Here is a 13,065-nt window from a genome sequence, read left to right as displayed (position 1 = left end):
TCTGAGCTCATACTCTGGTCATGAGTAGGAACGTTCCAAGGTGTCCCAGTTTTGAGACCCATCTTCCTTGAGTGGAGCATAGAGTATATTGTCCACCCTCCCTTCGGAGGATGGAACATTCTCTACCATTGTTGATCCAAGTTGAGGGCAAGGTCCTATGGGGGGCCCACAAAGGGGTCTGTTGTGTTGTTCCTGGTGGAGATGACCAGTAACAATGGAGAGAGGGGTTCAAGGTCTAGGCCCATCATGTCTCTTTGGGAATCTCAGGACTCCCCGAATAGGGCCCCAGCTGATGGGGTGGCCTGATAGTGACTAAAGAGTCATCATTAAAGTATGCCAGTCTCTTGCCCTTATTCAGCTTTTGCAGTCCTTGTTTTGATAAGCTTAGCTTTGGAGTGACTGAGGGAAGTGTTCATAGGAAGTAGGTGAGGAGGGTATCTAAGTTTAAGTAGACATTATTTTCATTAGGAATTTTTTTTTGTATTTTTTTTTTATTTACCACTTTTTAAAAAGAATTTATTTATTCATGAGAAAGATAGGAGGAGAGAACCAGACATCATTCTGGTACATGTGCTGCCGGGGACTGAACTCAGGACCTCATGGTTGAGAATATAATGTTTTATTCACTGCACCATCTCCCGGACCACTTCATTAGGAACTTTATTGTGTCTTTTTTAGGTCTTTCTACTTGCTTGCTTCATTTGTTGACTCACTGCAGACTATTGTGCAGTTTTGCTTTCAGGAATAGATTTTGCCTAATTTATGGATACATGTGAACATTGTCCTATCTCATGGGACCTGGTCTCTCTCTAGGTTTTTCAGACACACACACACACACACACACACATACACACACACACAAATTACATATTTTAAGTTTAAAATTAGTTATCCTTGTGTGAAAATACCAAGCTCTAATACGCATTGTCCTCAGACATTCAAAAGTAACCAAGAAGTAGCAAACTAAAATATCATAGTCCATTTGAATGAAGAATGCTAACATTAAAACTGGCTCCATATGCAGGGGAAAGTGAAGAAGAAAAGTTGTTAAATGTTCAAGCTTATAGCTTTACTTTATAGTTTGATGGTCCAGTTATAACTTGAAATTTTTGTGGCTGAACCTGGCAGAGAGGATGCGTCATACATTCTATGTATAGTTTAGCAGTATTCAAATCACATTCAAGTTAGAAATAGGCTTTTAAAAAAACTTATTATCTTTATTTATTTATTGAATAGAGAGAGCCAGAAATCAAGAGTGAAGGGAGTGATAGAGAGACAGAGAGACACCTGCAGCCCTGCTTCACCACTCGTAAAGTTTTCCTGCTACAGGTAGGAACTGGAGGTTTGAACCCTGGTCCTTGTGCATTGTAACATGTGCGTTCAACCAGGTGTGCCACCACCTGGCCCTGAAATAGGCTTTTTATTTTTTTCAAACTGTAAACATCAACAAAGACTAATTTTCTTGTTGATTTTTTTTTGTGTGTGTGACCAAGTGATCTCACATAGCCTTAATTTTTGTTACAGAAAGAATCGTGCAATAAGGGTTCCCTATTGAGTTAGACACTATTGTAGCTAAGAGCTTCACACATAGCATGTTACAACTCATTGCCTTACTTTTGAAGTTTGGTTTAGCTGTAGTTGAAATGGTAGGAATCTTGTTTTATACTTGTATTAGAGTTAAATTTATTTATAAAATAAATATCGACAAGACCATAGGATAAGAGGATACAATTCCCACCATCCGAACTCCCTATCACATCCCCTCCCTTGAAAGCTTCCCTATTCTTTATCCCTCTGGGAGCATGGGCCCAGGATCATCATGGGGTGCAGAAGGTGAGAGGTCTGGCTTCTGTGATTGCTTCTCCACTGGACATGGGCATTGGCAGGTCGATTCAGACTTCCAGCCTGTCTCTATAGAGATAAATTTATTAAAATAACTTAGTGCCAGTGGAGCATTGCATTATTTTTCTGTTTTATTTTTTTCTTGTGTTAGGAGTTCAAAAGTCTGATGTTTTGACTGATGCTGCATATATATATATATACCCAAACATTACTGCCCCAAATAGGACACTGATTACAACTGTTCATCTATGCAGACGTCACTTGATTCTTTTCTCCCTTGAAAACCTCTTAGGAAAAACTGTTCTGAAGAAGATGGCTAGGGCTGAGGAGATACCAGGATGCAAAAGATTCCCCTGCCTGAGGCTCCGAGGCTCCAGGTTCAATCCCCAGCTCTACCACCATAAGCCAGAGCTGAGCAGGGCTCTGGTCTTTTCTCTCTCTTCTCATTAAAGTAGAAGAAATAAAAAGTTTTTGAAAGGATATGGCTTCATCTTGAAACCTCCCGCTCTGCATCTGTTGATGCCGCTTACATATATTTGACTAGACCAGCCAATCAGATCGCTACTCACAGACTTGTGACCAGCTCACGCAGCCGTCAGAGGCTGAGAACAGTAAAGTCTTGACAATTCTTGTGGAATGTTAGGAGGTGAGGCTGGCCAGAAGTGGACAGACCTGACTCATACCCTCCCCCCAGTCAAGTACGTCACATCCGTATATTGTGACTTAGCAGACTCGAGACTTGATTGCTGTTAGTTTGTGTTTGAGGTAAGACCAGGTGTGGAGAGAAGGTAGAAGTGGGAATGCCCACTTGCCTGTAGAAAGAGAATGGAAAGTCAAGAGATGGGAAAAGAAGTTTATCTTCCTTTAGAGTATTTTTGCTATTTCAATCCTGTCTCCATTCCATTGAAATGTACTTCCAGGGGGTGTGAAGAAGCTCAGGCAGCTAAGGCACCTTGCTCACCACAGGGTCCTAGGCTGGAGTACTGGCTCCACCACCATCAGTTTCATGGGTAATAGAGCAGTGCGGGGATACTTTTCTCTCTTAAAAAAAAATTGTCGGCACAGGAGCAGTGGGGTTAAATGTGTGTGTGAAACTATGGTGGCGCCAATAAATAAATAAGTAAAAGACTATCTCTGGTCGCTAGTTGATTGTGTTAATGAAAACCTATTAAAATCTGTGCACCAGTGAGCCAAAGCTCATCTTTACTGTAAAGGTGAGAGCCAAGAGCTCTTACTTAACGTAGTTTTTCAGGACACAAACTTCCTTCCTGCTTGGTGACTACCTTCATAACAGACCATATATATTTTTTCTTTTTTTTAATATTTATTTATTTATTCCCTTTTGTTGCCCTTGTTGTTTTATTGTTGTAGTTATTATTATTGTTGTTGTTGTTGTTGGATAGGACAGAGAGAAATGGAGAGAGGGAGGGGAAGACAGAGAGGAGGAGAGAAAGATAGACACCTGCAGACCTGCTTCACCGCCTGTGAAGCGACTCCCCTGCAGGTGGGGAGCCGGGGTTCGAACCGGGATCCTTATGCCGGTCCTTGTGCTTTGCGCCACCTGTGCTTAGCCCGCTGCACTACAGCCCGACTCCCAACAGACCATATTTTAAGTCCTCCAAAGTAGTTTGACTAAGATTCATTCTCCGGGCAGGAACTTCCTTATCAAAAGATTTTTTTGAAAAAAAAAAAAAAAGGAATATCTGCCTCAGGGTGTCTTTATATCCTTGATTGTGTCAAATTGTAACTGATAGGGTGTTGGGAAACTGCAGATGTGGTTGAATACTGGCAGGGTACACAAACCACTGTATTTCCATGCAAGCATTATTTACAGATCCCCACCACGTTATCCCCTCAGGGTAGTGCTAATTCAGTTAAAACCATCACAGCAGTTGCTAAGGACGCTTCTACATTCTCAACATGCCTTTTGCCTCTCTCCACCCCCTTTCCTAGCCAATCCCATCCCGACTTGCCACTTCTGGAATCCTCCTATAAAAGTCACTCCTGTTTGCACTTCCTCCTCTCTTCCCCCTCTCTTCTCTCTTTTCTCTTCCTTGACCCGACCCAGAGAAGGGCTGGTGGGCAGAATGGGAGGCGGCCATTTTGCTAGCTCCATGTGGCCTAAACCGCTGTGCTCTCACCCAATTCTGGGGTATCCCAGTGAATAAAGATATGCGTTCCCGCTCCACCACGAGTTCCTGGTCTCTTCTCTCTCCCCAATGACGCAACCTGACAATAGGGAGTCTGGTGGTAGCCAGCAGGTTAAGCACACGTGGCGTAAAGCACTAGGACCACTATAAGGATCCCGGTTCGAGCCCCCGGCTCCCCACCTGCAGGGGAGTCACTTCATAGGCAGTGAAACAGGTCTGCAGGTGTCTATCTTTCTCTCCCCCTCTCTGTCTTCCCCTCCTCTCTCCATTTCTCTCTGTCCTATCCAACAATGTCGACATCAATAAACTACAACAATAATAATAACTACTACAAGAATGAAAAAAAAAAACAGCAAGGGCAACAAAAGGGGAAAAAAAAAAAAACTGCAGGAGTTCTCCTAAGGTTACAGATATGGATTGACTATTATAAATAAAAAATTGCAACTGATAAGTCCAATCTCGGGCCTGGACTCCATTCAAATGCAGCTGGCAACCTAGAAGAGACAGGATGCTCCCCTTAGAAGCTATGCACTTCCTAAAGGGGACAGAAAAGTCCCGTTCAGGTCAGGGTGTGAGGAAACTGGCAAGACTGGTAACCTCAATTGGCAACAGTCACTGTTTATAAGGTTTGCTTTAAAATTGTTATGTGGTGCTGAGATAGCACTGGGGGGTTTTGCACATATATTCTAAGCTACTTTCCTGACCTTTTCAAAAATACTTCTATGAAACAGAGAGACACCAAAGTCTCAATTTCTGCGACCTGTAGGACACTTTGCTTATTATTATTAATTTTTTGCCTCCAGGATCATTGTTGGGACTCTGTGCCTGCACTATGAATCCACTGCTCCTGGAGGCCATTTTTATTTATTTATTTATCTTATTTTTTATATTTATTCCCTTTTGTTTCCCTTGTTGTTTTATTGTTGTCGTTATTATTGATGTCGGTGTTCTTGGACAGGACAGAGAGAAATGGAGAGAGGAGGGGAAGACAGGGGGGGGAGAGAAAGATAGACACCTGCTGATCTGCTTCACCGCCTGTGAAGTGACTCCCCCCGGCAGGTGGGGAGCGGGGCCTCAAACCAGGATCTTTATGCCAGTCCTTGCACTTTGCGCCACATGCGCTTAACCCACTGCGCTTCCACCCAACTCCCATTTTTTTTATGTTTTGATAGGACAAAAAAATTGAGCGAGGAGGGGAAGATAGAGAAAGAGAGACACCAAGCAGGCCTGCTTCACTGCTTGTGAAGTGAACCCCCTGCAGGTGGGGAGCTGGGGCTTGAACCGGGATCTTTGGGCAAATTCTTACTCTTTGTACTATTGTGTGCTTGACCCAGTGCGCCACCGCCTGGCCCCCACTCTGCTCTCTAGGTGCTTTCAGTGTATTTCATGGGTGTTGGCAAGTGGATCCACACCTCCAGCCTGTCTCTGTCTTTCCCTAGTGGGGCAGGGCTCTGAGGAGGGGAGGTTCCAGGACACATGGGTGAGGGCATCTACCCAGGAAGGTCAGAATGGAATCATGGTAGCATCTGCAACTTGGTGGCTGAAAGGTGGTCCTTGTGCACTCAGCCAGGTACACCATTGTCTGGGTCCCTCTTTACTTGTTCTTAACCAGAGCAGTGCTCAGCTCTGGTTTATAGTGGTGATTGGGATTGAGCCTGGTGCCTTTGGTATCTCAGGCATTAAATAAAGTCTTTTGCATAATTACTGTGAAGTTTTCTGTATCATTACTTTTTTTTTTTAATCAGGAGGAAATGTATCTGTCGCCTTTTTTTTTTTTAAAAAGAATTTATTTATTCATGAGAAAGAGACAGAGAGGAGTAAGAGAAAGAACCAGACATCACTCTGGTACACGTGCTGCCGGGATGAGCTCAGGACCTCATGGTTGAGAATCCAGTGTATTATCCACTGTGCCACCTCCCGGACCACACACCTTCAGTTAACCCTGTGTCCTCAGAAGAGAGAGGTCCTCACAGGTCATTATGTGCAAAGACTCAGATGCAAGTACCCAGCCCCCAGCCCCACGCCTGCAGGGGGGAATCTTCACGAGTGGGGAAGCAGGCCTGTATATGTCCTGCTTTCTGCTGCCTCTCCCCTTCTCCAGCAGGAGGAGGGGGAGAGGTGGGGGGACAGAGACGGGGAGAGGGAGGAGAGGGGCAGAGGTTGGAGGAGGAGGGAGGTTATGGTCCTCTCATTTCCTCAAGCAGCCTTGCATTCTAGCTTTTAAAATCCACTGGAATAGAGGCCATACATTTTTGGATGTCCTGTAATCTCACCGGACACATTCAACCTCTCAGTTTAGACACATAACCTACGGGCTAAAATAACCACCAGCAGAGTGGGTACAGAGAGCTGAAACAGGGCCTGCTTGCTTTGTGTGCTTTCCGCTTTGGAAGTGGCAAAAAAACAAAAAAAAAATCTTAACAATTGTTTTGGGCTTTCTGGAAATTATCTTTTAAGCATGCCCCCTGCATGTACTGTCTAGAGATGTTGTTGGAACAGATGTTGTGAGTGGCTCTTCCCCTCTAATATGCCGAGAATGCCCGTGTATCCCCCAGGCTCAGCGGAGAAAATCCTCAAACATATTCATAGCACTACAGGGCATTGTCTTCCACTTGACCCTTGAGTTCTCTCGACTGTTCAAGGCATGAGAGTTATTAAGAAGCTGAACGATGATTATTACACTCCACGGTGGTTGCCAGCTATGCGCTGGCAGATTTTTGGGAACAGATTCAGGAAATCACTGTAGGTTAATAAGATAATAGGACGTAGAGGATTTCTGGTTTTAGGGTAAGCTAGGCTATTCCACTAGAACAGAATGTGAGATGATAAAAGAGAGGATGTATTCTACTATTTGCAGAGAGTCTGATAATCTTCCATTTTGTAGCAATTCAACCTTGGGTTAATTTTAACCATTTTGGTACCAAAGTTCCCTTGTCTAAGAAATAGGATCGGGGCCAGGTGGTGGTGCACCTGGTTAAGCACACACATCACAGTGCACAAGGACCCAGGTTCAAGCCCCTGGTCCCCACCTGCAGGGGGAAGGCTTCACAAGTGGTGAAGCAGGACTGCAGGTGTGTCTCTCTCCTTCTGTGTCTCCTACTTCTCAATTTTTCTCTCTTTCCAATAAAATAATACATAAATAAAAATATTTTTAAAAGCATAAAAAAAGAAATAGGATCCTAATTAGTACATCCTGCTCTAGGGTTACGGATAGAACTAAAAGAGATTTCAGTAGGTTGTAAACTATGTCTATTATTTTATTTATTTATTTAAACATGTCTGTTATTTCAGATTACATTTCACATTTTTTAAAGACTTATTCTAGTCACTACATATGAAGGAAAGAAGGTTTCACAGGAGGAAAGGGAGGAGGGAAGGAGAGATTTTAAGTCAGAGGACCATGAAAGTCCAGTGCTCTGCCAGTCAAGCTATTTCCCTAACCACTACCTGCTAAAATTTATTCTTTTAATTTGTCCTTTAAGGGAAAAGTAGAATCAGACACCAAATTCAAATTTGTTAGAACTGAGCCCTTGGGAATTCTGCTGGCAAAGGGAATGTTTTTAGTCTTCTCCACCCATAATGGGCCTTTTAGCAACAGAATATCTGACAGCAAGCAGCGGGGGTGGGTAGGGGGTGGGGGGTTGGGGGGAGCAGCCCCCACACAAGCCTAAAGCAGAGGTTCTGGTGGGGTGTGGGGGCGTCACAGGGAACTGGCTAGAAATATGACTCCGTGAATTGCGTACTCCAGATGGACGGGCTCTGTATGCTTCCAGCTGTCTCCTGCTGTGGCGTGGTAGGGAAGGGTCCTGCCATCCCCCCAGCTGCCTCCTCCTCTGCCTTCTTCTACTCACTTTCCATCAGTCAGGTTCTAAGACCTTGCTGTGTTCCTTCTCTAAATGTTTACATCTGCCTGCTGCACTCTCTGCTTTGCCTCCCCTTCCAGGAAGCCTCCCATCATTATACTCAGTGTGATGGGAGCACATTTCTGTTTCTGATCTTTGGGCCCCACCACCACTCTTCTTTATATAGCTGTCCACTGTCTTGCATTTTCCTTTCTTTTCTTCTCTTTTCTCTTCCTTTCTTTTCTTTATTTATAAAATAAAAAATAGAAAATATCAACAAATCCATAGGATAAGAGGGGTACAATCCCACACATTCCCCACACACAGTTCTGTATCCCATCCCCTCCACTAGAGGCATCTCTATTCTTTATCCTGTTGGTCTGCTTCTAAATTCTGCTTCTAAGACCCCTTCTGTTACATTGCTTGAGGCTGTGGACTATTTACATAATCACTGTTTTACCTGGGTCCCACCCTGCCTGCAGGGTATTGGTTTAATCCCCAGTGGTTAGATGGAAGCTTCCTATGTTCTGTTCATGCTCTTTTTTTGCTCCGCCCCCTTTCCTAGTCATTTCCTTTCCCTTGTCACATCCGGTGAAGAGATGCATAGAAGGCAATGTATCTGGTTAATAAACTAGATACTGCTTCCTGGCTCAGCCGTGAGTCCCTGGTCGTCTCTCTACCGTCCGTGAAGCCTGCCCAGCCCAGCAAATGGCACCTTGAACAGGGACTGGCAGTACCCTCTGGGAGCATGGACCCAGGGTCATTGTGGGGTGCAGAAGGTGGGAGGTCTGCTTCTGTCATTGCTTCTCTCTGAACATTAGTGTTGACAGGTGGATCCACACTCCCAGCCTGTCTCTCTCCTTCCCTAGTGGGGCAGGGCTCTGGGGAGATGGGACTCCAACACATTGGTGAGGTCCTCTGCCTGGTGGGTTGACTGGCTTTTCTCAGACCTATGTGGATCAGCGACTGGGCTGCACTGTTTACAATTTCCAAACACTAGGAATAAATTCGTTCCTGTGAATTCCAAGGCTCCTCACACTCTCACCAGAGACTGTTACCAGCCTCCTGAGTTTACCCAAAGCCCCTCTCTCAGGCCATCTGCTTGTGCCAGCCTTCTTGTCTCTCAGCGATGAGACCTTGCTCCCCTCCTGGTGTTGCACAAGTACTCAGCCCCAGCCTGGCATGCTCTGCATTCCCCGCTGGCTGAGGCTCCATTTCCCAGCTCAGCTTCAATGCTAAGGACGCTGAGAATGGCCCTGGACCTTTTAAGGAGAGTTGGAACCTCTTTTTTTGCTTCCAGTCACCCTTGTAGAGTGTTCTGCTACTCATAGTGGTGAGTTTGCAATTAGGCCCTGAGCTTCTTCAAGGGTTCCCCACTCAGCCCAGCACCCAAGTAGCACTTGGCAGTTGCTCTGCTCCACACATGTTTGCTGAGGGAGTAAGAGAGTGCTATTACAGGAGGGAGTAAGACAGTGCTATTACAGGAGGGAGTAAGAGAGTGCCATTACAGGAGGGAGTAAGACAATGCTATTACAGGAGAGAGTAACACAGTGCCATTACAGGGGGGAGTAACACAGTGCCCTTACAGGAGGGAGTAAGACAGTGCCATTACAGGAGGGAGTAAGACAGTGCCATTACAGGAGGGAGTAAGACAGTGCCATTAGAGGAGGGAGTAAGACAGCGCCCTTACAGGAGGGAGTAAGACAGTGCCATTACAGGAGGGAGTAAGACAGTGCCATTACAGGAGGGAGTAAGAGAGTGCCATTACAGGAGGGAGTAAGAGAGTGCCATTACAGGAGGGAGTAAGAGAGTGCCATTACAGGAGGGAGTAAGACAGTGCCATTACAGGAGGGAGTAAGACAGTGCCATTAGAGGAGGGAGTAAGACAGTGCTATTACAGGAGGGAGTAAGACAGTGCCGTTACAGGAGGGAATAAGAGAGTGCCATTACAGGAGGGAGTAAGACAGTGCTATTACAGGAGGGAGTAAGACAGTGCCATTACAGGAGGGAGTAAGACAGTACCATTACAGGAGGGAGTAAGAGAGTGCCATTACAGGAGGGAGTAAGACAGTGCCCTTACAGGAGGCAGTAAGACAGTGCCATTACAGGAGGGAGTAAGAGAGTGCCATTACAGGAGGGAGTAAGACAGTGCCATTACAGGAGGGAGTAAGACAGTGCCATTACAGGAGGGAGTAAGACAGTGCCATTACAGGAGGGAGTAAGACAGTGCCATTACAGGAGGGAGTAAGACAGTGCTATTACAGGAGGGAGTAAGACAGTGCCATTACAGGAGGGAATAGGAGAGTGCTATTACAGGAGGGAGTAAGAGAGTGCTATTACAGGAGGGAGTAAGACAGTGCTATTACAGGAGGGAGTAAGAGAGTGCTATTACAGGAGGGAGTAAGACAGTGCCATTACAGGAGGGAGTAAGAGAGTGCTATTACAGGAGGGAGTAAGACAGTGCTATTACAGGAGTAACACAGTGCTATTACAGGAGGGAGTATCACAGTGCCCTTACAGGAGGCAGTAAGACAGTGCCATTACAGGAGGGATTTTCTTTTTGAAAATGTACTTCTTTATTTGTGTATTTATTTAAATCTATGAGACAAAGAGAAACTGAGAGGGAAGGGGGATAGAGAAGGAGGTGGGTGGGCCAAGTGGTGGCTAACCTGGTTAAACACACATAGTAGGAGGTGCAGGACCAGCAGAAGGATCTGGTTTTTTGGAGACGGGTTGTTTGCTTCACAATTGGTGAAGCAGGTCTCAGGTCTCTGTCTGTGTCTGTGTTGTCTGTCTGTCTGTCTGTCTATCTGTTGCCCCGACCAGCAGGGCGGTGAACAGGGGCTAGGAAGCCAATGAGACCTGAAATGATAGGGACACGAGACACAAAGAATGACAGCAAGACAGGTTTCTGATCAAGCTGTAAAATTTTATTGTGAACACAGGCATTATAAGGCTTTGGGGAAGGAGAGGGAATGCTGGAGGAGGGGGAGGGAGAGCAATCTTCAAAGCGGAATGTTCCTTGCAACAAATGGTGGAAACCAAGCTGTGTGTTGACTCACTAGTGTTGACTCACTTGATTACTGATAAATGGTTTACCTAAGGGGAAATGGCCTGCCCAGGGGGGAATTAACACTTGTCTTGAGGGGTTCTGTTGTCTCAAAGCTTATCATCTATCAAGCAGAGAAATGGCTCCTGGCATATCCTCCCTTTGTTATAATTTTAAATTGAGGCTGGAAATTGGGGGTGAGGAGTGGAGATCCTAACAGCAGGTTTGGTGGACATAACCAAAGGGGTGAAGCATTGACCCGATTCCTCCCACGGGGTGGGTGCAAAACCAACCTTCCTGCATCTTATAAGGCTCTAGGTGTCTTTTTGGGGAGGGGAGGCAGAGCCACAGTTTCTAGGGAAACAATTTTTGTTGCTGACACCAACCTCCATGCAAATCAGGTTTGCTTCACGGGGGACTCAGAGGCAGACGATAGGGTCCTCCCCCTGCAGTGCTTTGCCTTGCACCCCTTACTGGTATCCTTGCCCTGCCAAGGTTGGATGTCTCGATGCATAATTCTGAGTTTTATGCCATCCGAAAAGGGGGTCTGTCATCCTCAGGTTCAGCCAGGCCTCTGTCAGCCAAATCAAGTCTGTGATAATGTATTTGCAAAGGTTTTGATGCCAAGGAGTCAATCTGCCGTTTTATAAAATCAGTAATCTTATTAAAAATAAAGGGTCCTAAGGTAATCATTAACAAAAGACTAATAAGGGTCCCATAAGGGGCTCTGTAGTGATTCAAGACTATTTGTGGTGGAGTCTATAACCTGTTGTAATTTGTTAGAAAATTCATCAGAGGAATATATAGAGTGTCCTAGCGTGCCACCAGCAAGTCTAAGGGAAGCAGTCAGTGGATGTGATGTCCAGGGGAAGAAACACAGCACATCTGGTCTTCTAGTCAGTGCCAACTGATGAAATTTTTCTTCTTCATAGAGGGTCAGCTGTGGAACAAGCAAAACTAGGAGGCAAGGACCAGGTAGAGAAGAATTGACATGAAAATATAGGATGGTGTTGTACCAAAACACAGAAGAGGTACATATACATTAGAAGTTAAGGTGAGATTCCTTGAACATCGAGGAATATTTTGAGAAAAGTGAGCAGTCAGTAAACATGCAAAGATGAAGTCAGCAGTGGTAGGTCAGCAGAAAGAGAAGACTTGGATAAGCTGGTGAGGTTAGCTGGAGTGTATACTGCCATGGTGTCCTTTGTGGTAAGGACTTGCCAACAGGGACTCTGTGGATTTTGCAAGAGCAATGTCATCCACCATAATAAAAGGAAAACAAACATGGACATCCAGTGTTGAAAAAAGAGAAAAAGAATATGTCTCTGTGACTGGAAAAGTGGGTGGCTTTGTCAATGAGATACAATAAATGGACAATTAGAATTTTTGTAAATATTAAGAAGGTTTAGTATGTTACTTCATTGACACTTTAGCCAACTGAATACTGGGGGGTGCATTCCCCTTCTTTTTTTTTATTAATTAAGCTTAAGGGTTTTAGTTTTTCTTGTTTGAGCTGTAGCCCACATAAATTTAGAAAAAATATCAACTGAGAGAAAAAAATGTTTTTGTTTACTAAACATGGGCAGGTGAATTACATCAGTCTGTCAGAGAGCATTGGCTTTTATCAATGGAGATTAATTTTAAAAGTCTGAATAGCAGGCTCTTAATTAAACAATGCAGGAGCCAGTAAAGTGCTCTCACTATGGCAGGTCAAGCGTTACAATTTTAAAAGGCTTGTAAAAAAATGAGAAAAATTTTAGGATATGAGTGACTTTAGGAGTCATCACACACCCATAAATAAAAAATTAAAAATGTTTAGTTTTAAATATTGACCATATGAGCAGTCAGTTCTTCATGTGCAGATGTACCTATTATTATTTACTTAGGGAGAGAACTTGTACCAAGTTAATTGATGATCTAATGGTTAGAATTGGCTTGAGTTTTTTTCTGTGATTTTAGAAGGCTCTTTATTAGAATATACCAATATGTTATAGAAAGTCAATACCTAATGTGTTGACATGATAAAATATTTACCATTTTTAGCATTATTTTAAACTGATTAGACAGTTTAAGCACAATATTATACCTTTAGTTTACTAAGATCTTTACTCATCACAAGACTATCATGAATAAGCATAGATATAAAACTCTTAATAGATTTTGTTCCTTAGAAATCTAATAT

The 13,065-nt window shown here is 44.2% G+C and overlaps 1 long non-coding RNA gene across 1 annotated transcript in view; it reads right to left on the bottom strand.

Moving 5' to 3' along the window:
* LOC132540822 (uncharacterized) overlaps positions 1-12,131 on the bottom strand; it is a 478,519-nt gene extending 466,388 nt beyond the window's left edge. Inside the window, exon 1 of the long non-coding RNA XR_009551946.1 lies at positions 11,954-12,131. This is a non-coding gene — a long non-coding RNA (uncharacterized LOC132540822). The remainder of the gene's footprint in view (positions 1-11,953) is intronic.
* Positions 12,132-13,065: the final 934 nt, after the last annotated feature.

The sequence above is a fragment of the Erinaceus europaeus genome, chromosome 10, assembly GCF_950295315.1.
Source record: "Erinaceus europaeus chromosome 10, mEriEur2.1, whole genome shotgun sequence".
Lineage (NCBI taxonomy): Eukaryota > Metazoa > Chordata > Mammalia > Eulipotyphla > Erinaceidae > Erinaceus > Erinaceus europaeus.
This window is presented reverse-complemented; position numbering and strand designations above follow the sequence as displayed.